The sequence below is a fragment of the Perognathus longimembris genome, chromosome 11 (assembly GCF_023159225.1).
Source record: "Perognathus longimembris pacificus isolate PPM17 chromosome 11, ASM2315922v1, whole genome shotgun sequence".
Taxonomy (NCBI): Eukaryota; Metazoa; Chordata; class Mammalia; order Rodentia; family Heteromyidae; genus Perognathus; species Perognathus longimembris.
The window spans coordinates 25,776,303-25,794,879 of NC_063171.1; the positions used below are offsets into that span (position 1 = coordinate 25,776,303).

General features: G+C 43.3%; 1 protein-coding gene across 1 annotated transcript in view; it reads left to right on the plus strand.

The window, feature by feature from the left end:
- The window catches only part of Tnr (tenascin R), a 420,853-nt gene that overhangs the window by 311,276 nt on the left and 91,000 nt on the right, over window positions 1–18,577 (plus strand). The window lies entirely within an intron of this gene.

Here is an 18,577-nt window from a genome sequence, read left to right on the forward strand (position 1 = left end):
TTCTTTCCAACGGGACTCCCCAAGTCTAGCAGCAGGGGGAGAGGAAAGGAGAAGCACGGTGCAAAATTCCTTTGGTTTCTTTGTGTGACGCTGTAGGCAGTATTGCCACAGCAAAACATTGAGCCATGAGATGCTCAAGAAGGAATCTAGAAAGCAAACAAGGAAAGGAAGCTTGGTTGCTTCCTACCGTAGGCAGTCCTACTTTCCATGAGCCATGAGATGCTCAAGAAGGAATCTAGAAAGCAGACAAGGAAAGGAAGCTTGGTTGCCTCCTACCGTAGGCAGTCCTACTTTCCATATTTTCATGGGAGAGCAGAAGTCCAACATGGTCCTCCTTTTCCTGGAGAAAACAAGAAAACATTTCTCCAGAGTGGGTGCTCTGGGTTTAATTTTCCAATCTGGAAAAACACATATACTGTACTCCATCCCACACTGATTCGGGATGATTTAAATTTTCTGGATAATTAACATAAGCATAACTAATCCTTAATTAATCCTAGGGAATCCTTAATTAATCCTGGGGAATACCTCCCCCTTTTGTTTTTTAAAATTATGACACCGGCGGCCACCAGGCAGGGAGTATGGATGGAGGTCTCGTCTTCTGTAGCTACTTCCTGCTGTCAAGGGGGCGACGTAAATCAAGGGCCCCTGGTCAGCCTGGCAGTCCGGTGTAGCTGGCAAAAAGTCCCCATCATTACCATGAGTATGGTCACTAGGGCCAGAGAGCGCTATGGTTTTCTCCAGCCCCCCCTGAGTCTTTGGGCATACCCAGAAATTTCCAAGGCTGGTGCCTCCAGGGTTCAGGCCTGTGTTAGGGTGACGACTGTGAACGGCAAATTCCCCATTGGTGATCTCAGCAAGAGATGTTATTCTGTCAAAAGACACTTGTGAAAAGGTCAGGCAAAGTATCGACAAGTTCTCAGAGCTGGTTGGCATGAATGGCATAGAACACACCCTGGGCATAAGCCAGGAACAGTTCCCTTTTTGGAGCATAAACCCAATTGTAAAGTGAACGAGTAAGGAGAAACGACTGAAAGAAGTGGTTAATGATAGAAAACTGGTTTGGCATAGCCAGTCAGAGGCAAAATAAATAAATATATATATACACCTATATACAACTGGCAAAAAAGAAGAAAATGGACAGGAATTATCTCTCTCGATTTCCCGGCTCTGATCCATTTTGAAAGGGTGAAACAAGGCAGCTCCCTTTAGGATAATATGGCACCATTCTCCTCTCACTCCACTCCACCTTTCCGTCTCCTGGACTGGCTAAGTCCCAGGAATTTTAACGTTTGTGGCTGGAATTGCATTTTCCCATCCGCGTTTGAACTCGGGGCCTGAGCACTGTCCATGAGCACTTTCGCTCAAGGCTAGTGCTCTACCACTTGAGTCACGGTGCTGCTTCAGCCTTTTGCTCGCTCTCTGTGGTTGAGCTCTCAATCTGGCTCTTTGCTGTTTAACTGGGAGGTGGGATTTTGGAGAAATTTTTCCTTTTGCCCGGGCTGGCTTTGAACTATCCAGGGAGTCATAGTCCTACAAGCCCTTTTTATTCCCAATTGAGCAACAAGGAAAAAACACAGAGATAATCCATTTGTAACCCGTTGAGAACTGACCAAAAACTGCTTGTGAAGGTTTGGCTATAACACTTAGAAAACATGAGATTTACATGCCATCAACTTGAATCACGCCATTGAATCCCACTGGCAAGTGAAAGAGAACACAGATAAATGACAACCAAGGGCAAAGGGTTAAAGCATTGTGGAATCCTCAGTTTCGGAAGTGGCTGCGTCCCTCATCCCCATTTGGCAAGTTCCATGCCATGCGATGGGGAACTCGAGGCAAAGCTGTAGTGGCTTCTCTTGCTCACATCTTGCTCTGGGTTGCCTGCAAAATTTCTATATAGATTGGTTAGGGTGTTCAAAATTTTTTCAGCACTTCTGGCTCTGGTATATCGATGCCCTTCTGGTTTAAGCAGGGTGAAAAGACTTTCTTAATCACAAAATTCAAAGACTTTCTTAATCACAAAATTTTACCTGGCCAGCTGTGACCACTAACATAACTATGGTGATTTAACCTGGAGTAACTGTTAGGATGGAACTATTCACATCCTACTCAAGGCTCATAAATCATTCGAGCAGCTTCCAATGGGAGAGAGAGCAAAGAATCATTAGTAGTGAAACAAGGCAGTTCGGGAACAGACTGTGGTGGCATCTTCCTATATCCAGCAGCCGTCCATGCGGCTAGCACATCTGTCCACCTGTATCCTATAAAGCAGTATATTAATCCTGGGTCAGGAAAATTGAGGTTAATAGTCACATTTGTATGAAGCAATCTCAATTTCTTGATCTTGAGAGTTTATGAGAACACAGGAGAGAATATGGGAAGGTAAAATCTTAATTTATGCCAAAGAGTTGTTAAGGCTACATGCACACTTAACTTTTAACACACTGAGTATAAAATAACATGCTGATTTCATACCATTGTGCTTTTACTACATGTTGCATATTTGAACCTTATGGAAACACACTGAATATAAAATAACATACTGGTGAACTTTTACCACATGTTGCATATTTGAACCTTATGGAAATTTTTATAGGCACCTTTATCTCCATCGAACACCGGGATGGAAACCTATTGTTATGCCTTTAAATCTTACCAACAACCACACGCGTGCGCGCGCACACACACACACACACAAAAATACCTGAGCGCTCTTTAAAATTGCTTTGATTGGCCATTTAAATTTTCTGGAATTCCAGCGGCAAATGATATTAATTTGCCCATAATAGAACCACGTGGTTGAATAAAAAACAAAAGGGAAACCTGTTAATTACACACTCCCAACATGACAATTTTTAAATCACAGTGGACAAGCAAACCCTTTTATCCATCTAGAAAAACTCCAGTTGATTTTATATCTTTGAACTGGTAAACATGGAAGTTCAATCAAATTACCTATTGCTGTATCAAAACTCTTTGTTTTCCTTTCAATATTCCATTTTAGTTTATAATTTGAGGCTTTCCTGTCTCCAACCCCGTCTGCAGCTGACACAGAGAGAAAAGTGCAGGCAAGCACAGCGGGGTGCTTGCCTCTCTCACCTGCAGAGAGATCGGCCAGCCCAGGCGAGCCTGGCACGCCCCTCACCTGGGGGGAATGGGTGGGGCCCCGCCTCCAATATGGCGCGCCCCATTGTGCTCCACGTGTGTGTTAAGTCAGAGAAATCAGGATTCAACCAACTCACCCGAATTTCTGAGCTTAACGACCATCGGCGGGCATAAAGCAGTTTGCCGGGCTGCAGCCGCCGCTGCTGCCCGCGCACCCCAGCGGGACACCGTCCCATGGTCTAAACTGCACGCCACGCCTTTTTTTTTTTTTCCATCCGCGGGCTGGGGCCGCACTGGCTCCAGCCCAGCCATTGTAAATACAAGTCTGGCCAAAGCAGCAGCCATCCCCAACGCTCTGCCGCCGCCATGCCACAGCTTCCCACATGGCGGAACCGCGCTTCCGCCACGCCGTGCTCGGCCGCCGAAATGTTACCGCAAAAGACGCCTGGTGCCACGCGGGCCCCAGCGCACGCAGCTCGCGAACCCGGGCCGCGCAGAGCCCAGTGTACTCAGCTCAGCCCGCGCAAGCCAAACCGCTCCGGCGCTCGGCCACCCACTGCTTCTCAAGCGCCACTGCGGGTGCCGGGACCGCCGTCTGGCCCGGGGCGCACAGAGCAGAACTAACCGACCCCAGCCCGGGGTCGCATTCCTCTTGCTCCGGCCCCACTGCTCCACTGACATGCTTCCGCGGGAAGCGCGCCCCGCTCCCTCCGCCGCCCGGCGCCAAATCGCCACGGCGGGGCAACTCTCTGGCGCCGCGTCCCGCGAGCCTGTCTTGTCTCCATGCTTCTGCCCCATCTGGATGGGCAGGACCCTCCTCTAAAACCCTACTTAGCAAAATCTGTGGGGATACTGTACCCCGAACTTCTCGGCCGTACAATTCGGCCCCACGTTGGGCGCCATTTATGTTGGGGTTCTGGACCCCCTTTCTCCCCCCACGGGGAGAATGGTAACCACAAACTCTATGAAAGAGCACCCAGCCTGGCCCTCCGCCAGCGGAAGGCCAAAGGCGTGCTCACATGGGCAAACGCTAAGTAGAGGACGGGTTGCTGAAGCTTCCCCTCCCCCCAGTTCCCCCCACATGTTACCGAGGGCGGAGGCGAAAGGAAGGCATCAGGGACACGCTGCGGTGGTGGAATGCGTCTCAAAGACTTTAATATGGAAGGGCACTTATATAGAAGTGATGGCGGGAAAGAAAGGGGGCTGGCCAAAGGGTCAGTCATAGGCTAGGGGTCACGTTCATCAAGTGACATCACGAAACTTCCCTTTGTGGGAGGGACAACCCCATCATGGTGGCACACACACGTGTTCACCTCCCAAGGGGTAGAGGTCAAAAGGTGGGAGGGGCTTCTATTGTCCCAAGGCTGGTGGAAGGGCAGTCTTTCCCAGGCCATAATAATCCCCAACAAAAATGCATCTCATTAATCAGCTGTACTAGAGGTATGGCTCGAGTGGTAGAGCATCAATCATGAACAACAAAAGTAAAAGCCAGGGTAAGAGTATGAGCTCCTGAATTCATGCCCTGGTATTGGCAGACACATACAAGTGCACACGCACACACACACATACACACACACACACACACACAGATGCTATTTTAGTAATATATTATCAAAATGAATTTTACCTGTTCATTTTACCTATTTAGTATAGCTATAAGGAAATTTAAATTACATATGTGCACTCAGTGGCTTGCATTATATTCTTTTGGGCAGTGCTACTCTAAATCACTGATTTTCAAATTGTGAGATGTGATATATTTGTAGAACATGAAATCAACTTCATGGATTATAACCTGGTTTATTTGAAGGAGAATAGAATAAATAGATTAGATTAGAATGCATGGCATTTAGTCAAGGTAAATATTATGCTGTGAAGCTTTGGTTTCAATTACATCTATGTACCACTTATGTTCCAGGTAATTACAAATGTACTATTATGTTACTACATAAGTGTATTTTTATGATCAATAGAGTGAAAGTGTTTGAACACACTCTTTCTAAATTATCCATGATGAGACAATACTGCTTTGCATGAAAGCGTCCCAGCATTAACTTTTTATCTGACTAGGGTGATTTTGAGTTGAGTCAGGTCAATGCCATAACTCCCAAGTTCAGCCCATGAAAACTGCAGCTGATGTTACACTAAAATAGCTGATAAGGGCAGCTGCTCTGCCTGTGAATACATCTGTGCTACGGAGGTCTGGAGGCTGGCATAGAAAGCAGCTGCAGCAGCGACATCCAACCTGGCAGCTACTGGAGCCCAGGTAGATGATGCAGGGAGCAAAGACAGCATCCCAGTACCCAGTAGCCCCAGGGAACAAAGAGCAACACCTCCTAAAGGCAAAGTGGACCTCAAGTTACTAATTTTACCCTTGGAGATATACTGCATCCTTCAGCACATCCCTGCATGGATAGTCTCCAGACTACTCAGGGAGTCCACAGCTCCAAATATTCTGGCCCTCAAGGTAATTTAATTAGAGAAAAGAAACCATGGCACTTTCCTAGAGGCTGTCTCACTGATTGCAGAAGACTCTCAAGTCATCTTCTTTGAAGGGTCCCAGGTCCTGCTCTAGGTTGCTCTAAAGCCAGCACTACCAGAAGCCATTGCTAAATAAGCCTTGCCTGACAAAGGTAGGTTTAGGGCTCACCAAAGACCATGATGCTGACTGTAGATCAGGAGCCATGAAAAACAGTTTACCAAGTTTCCCCTAACACTACCTTGGATCTATTAATGCCAATGCATTATTATCACTGAATTTACTCTGAGGGAAGATGGGCCAGTGGAACTCTATGTTCCCAGGCCCCAATATATGATGTTGCTGGAAAAGTGCTAGTCTCTGCAATGTCAAGTGCATTGGCAGTGGGCAAGGCAGAGGGAGAAGGGGTGCAAACTTATCTCATGGCTGGTAGCTGCTACCACTGTCACTGAAGACTATTTTTTTTACAGTTTATGAGAACACTACTTCAGGACCTGACATTGCAGATGTTGATAAACAATTCTAATCCATGCTCAAAAATTACCCAGGATCCTTGTAGCAAGCACCTCCAGTAAGAACAAATATTCAGCTTCAGTCTCACAGAAACCCTGGGCAGACACTACCACTTTTTTAGAGCACTTTCTTTGTTCTGGATCATCCTGAGTCAAATGTTGAATACCTATCATATAGCAAATGATTAAAACAACCATTTTACTTCCATTTCTTACTTCTATCATTACAAAGGAGAAAACTGAGGCTCAGAAAAATGTATGACTTGTACATAATCACATGGTCCAAAGTAATTTGACTAGACTCCAGGCCTATATAGTTCTCAAACTCCACACCTATGGCTTCAAGTGTTCTTACAACAATATTTTAGCAACTGGTTCCATAAGCTCAAAGTAAGATCTCAAAACCTCTGTCTTGAGGTCTGTTTATAGTGCATGGGATGAGAATTACCGTCAGAATTTCTCTTAAGGGTTAAGAACACATCTTCCCCAGACATAGGCAGCCTGGAAGACACAATATCCCTAAAAGAGGCTTTAAACTGATATTCATTTGGTCTCTAAGCATCTGACTCTATTTCTGAGCACACTTGATTTTCTAGCTATGGCTTCTGCTTGGCTGAGGGCTTGGCCATTGTCTCTTCCTCATACTTCAAAGCTTGTTTCTTTGGTAGAAATCAATGTGAAGGATGGGAGTCAGCAAATTTCTTTCTCCCTCCATTACAGTCACTCTATTTCTGGCTCCAGCCATGTCCACGGCTGCTGACATTTTCCTTCTGCAGAACCTCAGGTCCACCTACCTGGCTGAGGGTTGTGCTGTTCAGGTTGTTCTGAAATGGGGAATGAAGCTGATCCTTTTCTCCTGTAGGCCTCTAACAGAACTGCTTCATTATTCTGATGGGAAGCAAAAGAAAATAGTGCCATCCCCAACATAGCTACAGATCAGACATAATTTCACACGCGTGTTAATGAGTAGAACAGTAGAAAAGCTTGTCACCCTGTCAACACTTGTCAAAGCTCTACAACTGACAAGAGATGTGTCCTTGTTGTATAGTAGCAGAGAAAATGCAAACGTCATCTCTGTCTTGGGATCTGCCCAGCGCCTCTCTGCTGTCTAACCAGGCCTGGCTTCTGATGGCCCAGCTGCTTGGCTTCTGACATGGATCTGGATTGGTCTTAGACCTGCCTTTCAGGCCTGCCCAATTCCAGGCAGCATTATTGAGTAGTACTTCCCCAAAGATAGCAATTTGTTGGTTTAAAATATCTAAGTAGAGTGCTACCTCAATTATGGAAATAAACCCAGTGGGGGAAAATGGAATGAACTATAGCAAAATCAAATAGCGGAATCAGGGTATTTAAAAATACAACCTTTCTGTAGGTTATGGTTATTCTATAATGAATATGTATTGTTTTCCTAATCAGAGGGGAAACATTTTCTTTTTAAAAATATACATGGATTTAACTGGTGCAGCTCTAGGCAATTAGTGCAGGGATTCTAACTCCTATGGAGTTTGGCTGGCATATATGCACTCTGACTCTGAGGACATGTGGGATTTCCATCTTGGTTCTGCTGATGTGCTTCCTCTCTCTTTGGTTCTGATCTTCTGGCTTGTAACCCAACTCTGTGAATATCAGTTGATCCTGGCTATATCCTGGATATGCTACTTTATTCTCTGAAGTCATTTTCTTTTTCCATAATGAAACACGTGAGACCAGAAAAATTTATAAAGAAAGTTTGTTTCAGACTTCTGGAGTCTGGGAAGTCCAAGGGCATGGTACTGGTATCTGGTTGCAAATGATGTGGACCTTCTTATTGCATCAGATTGAGCATGTATGCCAGTTCAGGTCTCTGTTCCTGCTGCTGTTATGCCACTAATAACATCATTGGAACTTTACTCTTGTGACCTAATCTGATTCTATTTCCCAAAAGCCCTGCTACACTGGACTGTTGAGATTAAATGTTCAATATATGGTCTTTTGGAGGACACATGCAAATCATATCACATTTACAACCTGAGAAATGAAAACGTGTTTATTTTTGTCTCTTAATGTTGGTGATATAAATCAATTATAACCCACTTTATAGTATATTTCTTCTAATACTAGAGATTGAACACAGGGCTTCATGCATCCTACCACTGAAGCTACACTCTCAGTCAGTTATAAAATACCTTCTCCTGTGCTCAATTATCACTATAAATAATTCCCACTTTGTAAATAAGGAAATTGAACCCAGGGTAGTCACATAACTGTTAAAACTGAAGGAACCAGTAATCAGAAATAGCAGGAGACAGATAGACACTGTATCTCCAGGGCAGGAGTCCCCTACCTAGCAGGTTGGCCCTTCTCCAAAACCTTTCCCAAGATCTGCCACTGGAGGGAACCATGTATAACCCAGCTCATAGCCAAGAGCCTTCAACAAGTCCAAGGGCAAAGAAGGCCACAGATCATTCACTCCCTCATTGTTGGGAAGAAGCAAGCAAATCCATGAAAGACTGACAGGGCCTGACTAATCAGAGAAAGTAGCTTTTCTGTGAAGATGGACAACTGGCAGGCAAAGACAATTAGGGGATATGGACAGTCTGACAGGTACCAAGGTTAAGAAACAATGTGACAGGGAGCAAAAATCAAGAGAAAGGTGAGTGGGAAGGGCCTATAATCCCGGTGCTTTCTGTCAGAAGTTAGAACAGAGGTAGACAAGATATTTATTACCATAACTATAAACTCTGCTGATGGCTTGGGGGCCAGTGTGTCCTGGTCCTCTCAGGTCACTCCAGCAACTGTCTTCCCAGATATCAATGCAGAGAGGAGATTCTCAGGAACAAGCAGGTAAGCCTGCTTCATGTCACCTGAGTAGGTAAAGTGGGTGGAAACCACATGACACGTACTGTATATGCATTAGTGAAAGAAAGAGAGAGAGAGAGGAGGAGGAGGAGGAAGAGGAAGAGGAAGAGGAGGAAGAAGAAGAGGAGGAGGGAGGCATGGAAGGCAAGCAGGCTTACTGTTCTTTAGGCTCTGTGCCAAGTCCTGATATAAAACATAATTAGTTGATAGACCCTGCCCTTTAGGAATATTCTCTTCCAGGTACAATAAACTCCACTGCAAATAACTGTTGTGATATTTATAGTAATGAATTCTACTGGAGGGGAGAGAGAGAGAGAGAGAGAGAGAGAGAGAGAGAGAGACAGAGAGACAGAGACAGAGAGACAGAGAGAGAGACAGAGAGAGAGAATTGTCACGAATTCTTTCTTACAATATGGCTTCTCAACCCTATGGCTCTATCCCTTCAGATACAAAGACGACTTTGGCATGTCTGTTTGAGTCTTGACACTACATCCAAAGCTTTCTGATGTTTTTAAGCATAAATAAAAATCTGTGCTTCAATTTCTTCATCTATAAAATGGGAAGAACAACAATGGTTTATATAATACCTGTGAGAATTAAATGACCTAAAATAAAAGCACTTAGATGAGTGTCAGGTATGTTCCTCAACTCTACATGTCAGTAAAGAACAATCCCTTCTTCACAATGTAGTCTCTTTTGTATATTGCAGAGGGTGCAATACATAAACACTGGCTCCTGTGAAGGTGATGGGGATTTTTTTTCCTTAATTAAATGCAGCTGGCTTGGGCAAGGCTTCAGTCTTCTAGAAAAAAGCACAGTTCTCTTGTTATTTTGTAGTAAAGCAGTAAATATTCATTGTTGATTTAATACTGCCGACTCATCTTGCAGATGGAAAGTTTGGATCATTCTAGGCCCATTTGTGGGTAGGAGAATGAGGGTATAATATTCCTAAAAAATCAAGGGGCATATCACTACCTATCCCCTAATTACCTTCAAACACAACCCCTGATAAATAAGGCATGGGAAATTTTCAGTCCTTTGGGAAAACACTCACCTTGCTTTCCATTTAGTAAAGGGAGCTGGTCTCTTGCTGAGCAGAGGGGCACAATTATAATAATTTCCCAGCAGGCATCTTGCTTGATAATGCAAACTATGACCAAAAGGATAGCTTTCCCCATTAGGAACTCCCAGGAAAGGATCAAGTTTTGAGTTGTTGCTAGAGAAATATGAGATCTTAAAACCCCATGCTACACCCCCAGCAGGAGAATTGCTGAGTAAATCCTTAGAGAGAAAGAACAAGGTTTTCCTCTACCCTGACAGGCATGGATGAGTTCTCTTCTTAAACCCTTTTCATATGCTGGACCCCATTCCACAACCAGGTCTGGGACATGGAATCCATGCTAATGAACTCACCAGCCTCTATCTCAGCCAGCTGCTCATTCAAACACCTGTAAGCATCCTGAAAGTGCAAAAAGAACACTGGAAGTATTTTGGTTTAGAGACCACATTCACCATATTCTTTTTTATGTGACTGTTTTATTTTAAATCTCACTGTGAGAAAACAAACTAATGACGATATGAAGTAGATTCCTTTCTACACCATGAATTTCTCAGTAGTGGAGATTCTAACCAGCACACTGGATTTCTTTAGCATCAACTTTATGGCTCATAAGAATGAGCCTTTACTTACTCATCTGTGAAGTGGAGCAATATACTCTCCTTACATATATGGTACAAAACTGGTAGAAGGGTCACAAGGTGGTATTTATGAAAAACATCTTGAAAATCCTGATGAGCTCTACAAATGCCAGATGTTCTGCTTCTTTAACTCATGTTAATGCTTTTCAAAATGGGAAGGTAGAAAAGATCAACGTGAGAGAAAATGTTGGAACCTTTTCCAGGCCATGAATCTTATTCTCTGCTACAGCACAAAACCACACTGAACCATGTCCACTGTGAGGTTAGTTGAAGGCTGTTGTTAAAATGAAAATGTCATGGTTATTTATGGTTTAAGGCTTACCTGTTTCCTAGCAGGTTTTTCAGAGGGCACTAATTTATTGCCAATACTGTACCTTGTATTACTGTGGCATTTGACTGATTGGAAGAAGGAGAAAACAGAGAGGAAGTGAGTTTTAAGAAGAGCTGAGAGCCAAGTGCCAGTGGCTCACACCTGTAATCCTAGCTACTCAGGAGGCTGAGATCTGAGTGTTGTAGTTCAAAGACAGCCCAGGCAGGAAAGTCTGTGGAGACTCTTATCTCCAATTAACTACCAGAAAAACGGACATGGCACTCTGGCTTAAGTGGTAGAGCGTTAGCCTTGAGCTGAAGAGCTTAGGGACAGCCCCAGAGTTCAAGCCCCACGATGGACAAAAAAGAGAAGAAGAAGGAGAAGAAGAAGGAGGAGGGGGGAGAGGGGAGGGGGAGGAGGAGAAGGAGAAGGAGAAGGAGAAGGTGAAGGAGAAGGAGAAGGAGATGGAGAAGGAGAAGGAGAAGGAGAAGGAAGGAGAAGGAGAAGGAGAAGGAGAAGAAAAGAGCTGAGGACAGCAGCACATGCTTGGAGTAAACATCTCTTCCCAGGAAGCCGATCCTGCATCCAATATATCTAATATATCTTCAGGGACAAGTGCGAGACAGCTAGTCTGGAAGAGCACTGGATATGGGCAGTCTGGGGTTGATAGAAGCTGGATCTTTACCATCCTTATGTTCCAAAAAGGGGCAACGGAATTGTGTTAGAAGTCATATGAAACTGCAAAGAGAATGAGTCATGTAGAAATAGGAAGCAGAACCCTCCAACTAAAGAGGTACAGTCAATCCCAAGAAACCTCCCCAGAGAGAGCAGGGACCTCACTGTCCTCCATGCTGGAACAAGAGTTATCTCCTTGGGTAGATGGGCAGCTTTAGGAAAGTGGATGAAAAAAATGGGCAGAGGATGTGGAAATGCAGAATGAAGAGCTCTGGAACCCCAGAGAAAGAATCAGGCACAGAAGGAAGACTAGGAAAGAATGAGAGTGCTGCTAAAAGAAGATTGGACATTATTTTTTTCAGGTGTGCCTCAGTACACCTGAAACAATTTGAATTCTACCCATGGGCATGTTTTATACTCCATATGGACTACACATTCTTGGGACTCTCAAAACATGCTTGGCTTACCAAGGCTTCTGCTGCCCAGCCACACAGAGTTCACTCAATGTCATTTGTCAGAAAGGCAGCTACATGTTAGCCAAATGATCATTGTTGGCTTTATTTAGATCAAAGACATTTAAAAGTCCAATATTTTGCAACACATACCCTGAACCTAGCAGCAAATAAAACAAGATTTGGGGCTGGGGATATGGCCTAGTGGCAAGAGAGCTTGCCTCGTATACATGAGGCCCTGGGTTCGATTCCCCAGCACCACATATACAGAAAACGGCCAGAAGTGGCGCTGTGGCTCAAGTGGCAGAGTGCTAGCCTTGAGCAAAAAAGGAAGCCAGGGACAGTGCCCAGGCCCCGAGTCCAAGGCCCAGGACTGGCCAAAAAAAAAAAAAAAAAAAAAAAAAAAAAAAAAAAAAAAAAAAAACAAGATTTGAATTCCATCAGTATCCCTCTTTTAACAATAATGAGCAAAGATGATACCATATAACTTAATGGAGAGCAAAACACATTTTGTCAGGAAAGAGAAGGAGAGAAAAGAAATTTAAGAAATTATGTACTCTAAGTAAAACCACTCTCTGAAGTAATGAGGATGACTAATCTGGGCCTTATCAACAAAGCAACTGCAAAAGAAGATAAATGACAAGCAAAGAAAATCATTTGTTTATTTCAAGTTGGAATTCATATTTGGGCCCAATTACAAGTGTAGATGCCCAAAGGTTTCTGAATCATGTCATGTCCTACTAACACCTCCGGCCATCTCCTCAGACCCACAGATACCAACCAGGGCTTGCGACATCTTAGTACTCTTCACTCCTGAACATAAACACCTAGTAGCACCAGCCAGGAACCAGGCCCTCTTAAACCCAGCCTTCCTTATTCACCATTTACTTTATCTGCTTTGTCACTGCCCCCTCCTTTCAAATTCTTCCTCATTCTTTAATAGCCACCTTCTCCACTGACTCTTCTAGAAGGTCTTTCAGTGCAGATACTTCCTTCTGCCAGGCCTTATAAAGGACCTCCTATACTTGTGGTATGGTGCTCATTGGAAGTCTGCTATGTATACTTGCTATGTAGATACCTTTCTCCCAGGTGCACAGAAAGAGACCCAAGACTTCTCTAACATGACCTGACATTTCAGACAAAACACTACTCTAGTCCCTGACATGCAACCTATGTGTAATGGAATGGAATTAAATTAAGCAAACTGTGCTCTTGGATACCACCACTCTCAGGTCTTGCTGAAATTTCATGTAGAAAAGAATTATGTTATTTCATGCATTGGAAGATGTAAATCACTTGCTATAGTCTCTGGGTTGGGCTCTAAAACACGTACTTAATACAATAAAGGAAATAACTTCTTTAGACCACTAGAGCCAAACTTTAGTAAGTTGCCCCCAACATACAGGTCATCTGAAGAAACTATGAATATCCAGAATCAAAGCAATTGTTTGGTTCCTACTAAAAGAACGGAGATCAATATAGCTAGGTTGTATAATTTAAAACAGAATGAGTTTGATAATTTAGGTTTGTTAGATTGGTCTTAATTTTTGTGAAAATGAATTTATATAGTATTTTAGATATGAGAAAATATCCTTTTTTAAATTGACTGTGAAGATTTGGTTCTAAAGGGGTTTAAGATCATAAAATCAAGTAATCAGTCCCTATAATCATGGTTCTAATTATTAGAAGTACAAAGCCCTCCTTTATAAATTGGCACGGCCTTGTGTTGGCCTCTAAGACCCATTGGTTTATGAGCATTAAGCTCTAGATGCAACAATAATATATGGCAAGCCCCTCATCTTATAGGCACACATAAGGTATACATACATTATTTCCACAAGCTAATTTTAATTGCTTTTAAGCCTTTGTAACAATGAAAAATGTGCCTCCCTTTACAGGACAGATTTCCTTATATTTAGCTTCAAGGCTCCAATTCTACTAATACTAAACCCTTTGCCCTCTCTCCCCATCCACTCCTCACACCTTTTATCTACTTTCAATGCCAACACTCCCTCTACTCTCAGGCTCCACTTCTCCCATACTGATCCCTGTTCCCCTTTAAGGTATCCATTCAACTTACAATGAGTGGTCTTCAATTGAATACATGCAAATGGACTGCTTTGCCTTGTTCTTCAGTTCCATGGGTGTTACTCTAGTTATCTCAACTAGATCATAAGTCACATGAGGACAGAGATCACTTCTTGTATTCTGAGTCAATTTCTAAATCTTTTCGAAAGTGTATCTTGAGGGTAGGACTAGAAACCATCGATTTGGGGCTATATTCTGGCCAGCAATCTCTTGCAAAGGGACTTTCTTTGCAGTTTATTATATGTAAAGAAGCAAAAGATGAAAGGTGATGTGACTCTTCAAGAAGAATAATTGAACAGTAAATGATGACATGCTGTTCTCCAAGCTGAAGAAACACAGATGAAAAACAGATATTAATGATAGCAAAAGGTCAGACTCTTGGAAGAATTTTTGACCAAAGTAGTGGAGATTAATTAGTAATGCATTATTTATGTCCTATCTACTGCCAAAAGATAGGGGCAGCTGATGGAAGGAAGCTATGGAACCTATTACTGAATTTAGAGTCTGAAAATGCAAGTTAGAACTTAACTTGGCTCTAATATATGGTGTGAAATTAGATAAATCATCCCCACACTTTAAGACTTATCTATAAAATAGCGATAATGTCATCAACTAAGTATTAAATGAGGCCATGTGTATGTATGTGGTTATGTGTGTGTATGCGTGTGTGCACATGTGTGTGCAAGTGTGTAAAACTGTCAAAGGCTCTACAGGTGTTAAGAATTCTCTAAAGTTTTATAAAAACTGGATAAACTCTCACCTAAATGGAATTTCTATTTAGCAAAATTTATGGAGCTCTCTAAATCACAGATCATAAAAGTTTGGAGCTAAAGTTTCTATCATCTGACTTTCTATCAGGATAGCCACCCTAAAAAAAAATAGGTGTTCACTGCGATAAAGTTCACCCATTTCTGCCAGTTGTGTTTAAAGTGGGATGATATCACATTCACTTCCAGTCATGAGACCTTTTATTATTCCTTTGCATGGTTTCCCTGATTGATATTCAAAACCCCATTTTCCAGATGAAGAAGTTGCTCTGAAAGGTCAGGTAAATTAGAGTTCTCCCAGCTAGTACAAGATAGAGCCAGAGGACAAGAAAAGCAGCCAGATTCTACATCCTGGCCACTGTAGTTTCTCTAATCCACACTGACACACAGGGTTCACTGCATGGGCCAAGAAGTGAATGTGGCTCCATCAGGTCCTGAACCAAAGGCCCTTCCAGAGGATTCTCACATGAGGGCACAGTACAGTATGGGTGGATCAGAGTCATTGGGCAGCCAGGCCTGACAGAAGGTGACCCCCCATTCTGACCCAGCCAGTCATCTCACACTGTTCGCTCCGTGTCCTTGCTGTCAGTGCTGGGCCAGCCATGGAATCCTGTCTGCTGGGAGGTTTCTGCCCTCAGGTTCTTTTCAGAAATCTGACATGCCCAATAAAGGCCCCATGCTGATGGAGACAGCCAGCTCTGCCTTTTCCCAGTAGCCCAGCCCGGCTGCCCCCACTGACACAATGGGGCCAGCTGTAATCACATTATACCCTAGTCTTTCATAATTACCCTCTTTCTCCAAGTGACAGAGAAGCATCCCAACGGCAGAGAAGGAACTATTTTTAAACTAATTCTCACTAAAACAAAAAAGAAAACTACAGAAAGAATGTCATTTTCCACAGATATGTTTCTGGTTTATAAATCACCTCTAGGGATGGAGTAGGAAATATAAGGTTAGCAAAAGCTAGAAAATCCAAATGGAGCTCTGGCCACCCCACCCCCCAAAGGATCACCTCTCTTTACCCACCTAAAAACCCACACATTCATTTTCTACCATCGTCCACCTCCCCATAAGGTCCCTATGGACAGTGCTTGTTTCTTCCTTCCCCTCTCTAAGTAGGAAAAAAGAAAGGGGAAAAGGCTCGCTCACCACTAGGTCTAAGTCCCACACCCCTGCCATCTGGCTGCTTCTAGCCTCTTTGCCTTCTCTCGCTTCTCTTCCCTGTACAACGAGTGTTCTCCTCCCCTTACTACTCTATGTCTGTGAAAGCTGATGGTTCACACGTTTCTCTGTAAACTTCACAAAGCTCCTCTGTGTGAAGACATAACGCCAGAAGAATGCGTGGAGAAGACAAGAGAGGAAAGACAAGCCCAGTGGGGCTTTAGCTGGGGGCAAAGGGCTGCAGCTAAACTGGGTGACCCAGCCTTCCCCATGGGCCTCACTAGACAGGAGGGAGCACCTCATTAATTCAGCACCATATCAGCCTTGAGGGCAATCGTGTTATCCGAATTTTACAAATTGCCGGGAGATACCTCTAGTGCTGGCCATGATAATTATATTGATAAGGAGGCTGGAGTGGAGGAAATGAATCAATGGAACCACATGGATTTCCTGAGTATCAATCTATCAAATTACTGCAACTCTCTTGCACTCTCATTTGTAGGGTCATTAACTATCTGTCTTGCTCACAACTGTTAGTGTATCATTAACCTGGGCTATATTACCTAGCCCTCCGGGTTATATTTTCTCACCTTATTTGTAGAACCCTCCCCAGTTTCTCTCACCAGCCTGGCACTCATCTTATTTCCTTCTCAGTTTTCCTTTCTTTGCCTCTCTTCTCTGATTTCTCCTCCTTTTCCTGTCTTAGTCTGCTTCAGTGGCAGAAACATAATGCCATGGATTGGAGACTAGGAAGTCTGAGATCAAGATGCTGGCAGAGCCTGATAAGGCCCTGCTTTCTAGTTACTAGATGGTGCCTTCTAGCCTGTGTTGGTGGGAGTCATGAGACATCTCTCTAGGGCCTCTTTTATAAGAATACTAATCCTATTCATGAGGCTCTGCTCTGTGACCCAATCAACTCCCAGAGGACTAGACTTCAGCATATTTGTTAAGGAGGCATTCAATAAACCTTGGATTTCCCTTTTCCTCCCACTGCAGAAGGCTTCATCTGGAAGAGCTTTCCCATCCCCTTTCTCTACCTCCCCCAGAAAAGCAGCATCTGAGAGGCAGGACAGCAGTGGTGTGGCTAACAATGGCTGTGGTTGAATTGTATAGGGACAAAGTAGAGTGATCTCAGAGAAGGGAAGTGAATCATGGAAGACCCTGGCTCTCCACATCTGCTAGCACAGTATAGCACTCTCCTGGGAAGGAACAACTTTACAAACTTCTTCCCAACTCTCTAAGGACATGGTTTGCTGGTTTAGACTTATTCTTATTCTTGGGACAAAGTAGAAGCTGAGCACTTATAAATAAAAAGCCATCAGACAAGCCTTCTCTCAGGAGAGAGACACTGAAACAATTTCTGGAGACATAGCCGGATTCACAGAGAAAACATTAAGCTAAAAGTCATCGCTGTCAGGAAGCCCTAAATCTGAACCCAGGAGAATGTTAGTATGGAAGGGCACTGATTCTTCATGAGAACAGACTGTAGTGGCTAATTAAAGCTGACTGAAAAATGGCAATGAAGATAGACTCTGGTCAGCAAGAACTTGGTTCTCTTTGGGCTCTTCTGCTCATTAGCTGTGTAATCTTGGTCAAGGCCTTTCCTGAAGCTCATTTTCTTCATCTTAAATAAAAGCAATAAAAAGAGGACTTACTCTTAGAACAAAATTACATTAAGATCCAAGTGGTTATGCACAAGTCTGGTTAATGGATGCCCCCTTCTACTTGATTGAAAGCCCATTTTGATTGGTTATTGCCCAAACCATACCAGTACCATAAATATCTTGTCTCCTAATACCATTTCTCTATAATTTATAAGTTTGTTTCAAGGAATAAGTAAAGTAGTATGAGAGAAGTGCTTAACTCAGTCCACTTACTACAGGTAATTGTTATGGGATGACTTGCAACCCCTAATCATATCTGGGTTCAAATCCTAACACTTATACCACAGAAGTTAGAACTAAACTCATTACACATATGAAAAGCTATGTTAAAGTAAGGCCGTACTGGAGAAGGCAGGATCCTGAATTTGGTATGACTGGTGAGTTTGTAAAAGATGGCCCCACAAAACTCCTGAAATCACCATACAGATAGAAACAAAGATCGCAGTGACAAATCTACAAGATCATGCCAAGGAATGCCAGCTATCACCAGAAACTGGGAAAGATGCATAGAACAGATTCTCCCTCAAAGCTCTCAAGAAGAAACAACCCCAACAACACTTTGATTTTAGACTACTAGCCTACAGAATGCTGAGAGAATAAAGCTGTGTGGTTGTAAACCATCAGTTGGTGGCAATCCTATTGTAGTGAGTAGATTCCTAAAGCCCAATGAGACCATGAATTTATAAAGTATCAGTAAAAAAAAGATTTTATCATTCATCTTGGTCCTATTCATCTCCTCTAATGCTTGACAAACCCTCCTGGGCATTTTTTTTTTTTTTTTTTGGCCAGTCCTGGGCCTTGGACTCAGGGCCTGAGCACTGTCCC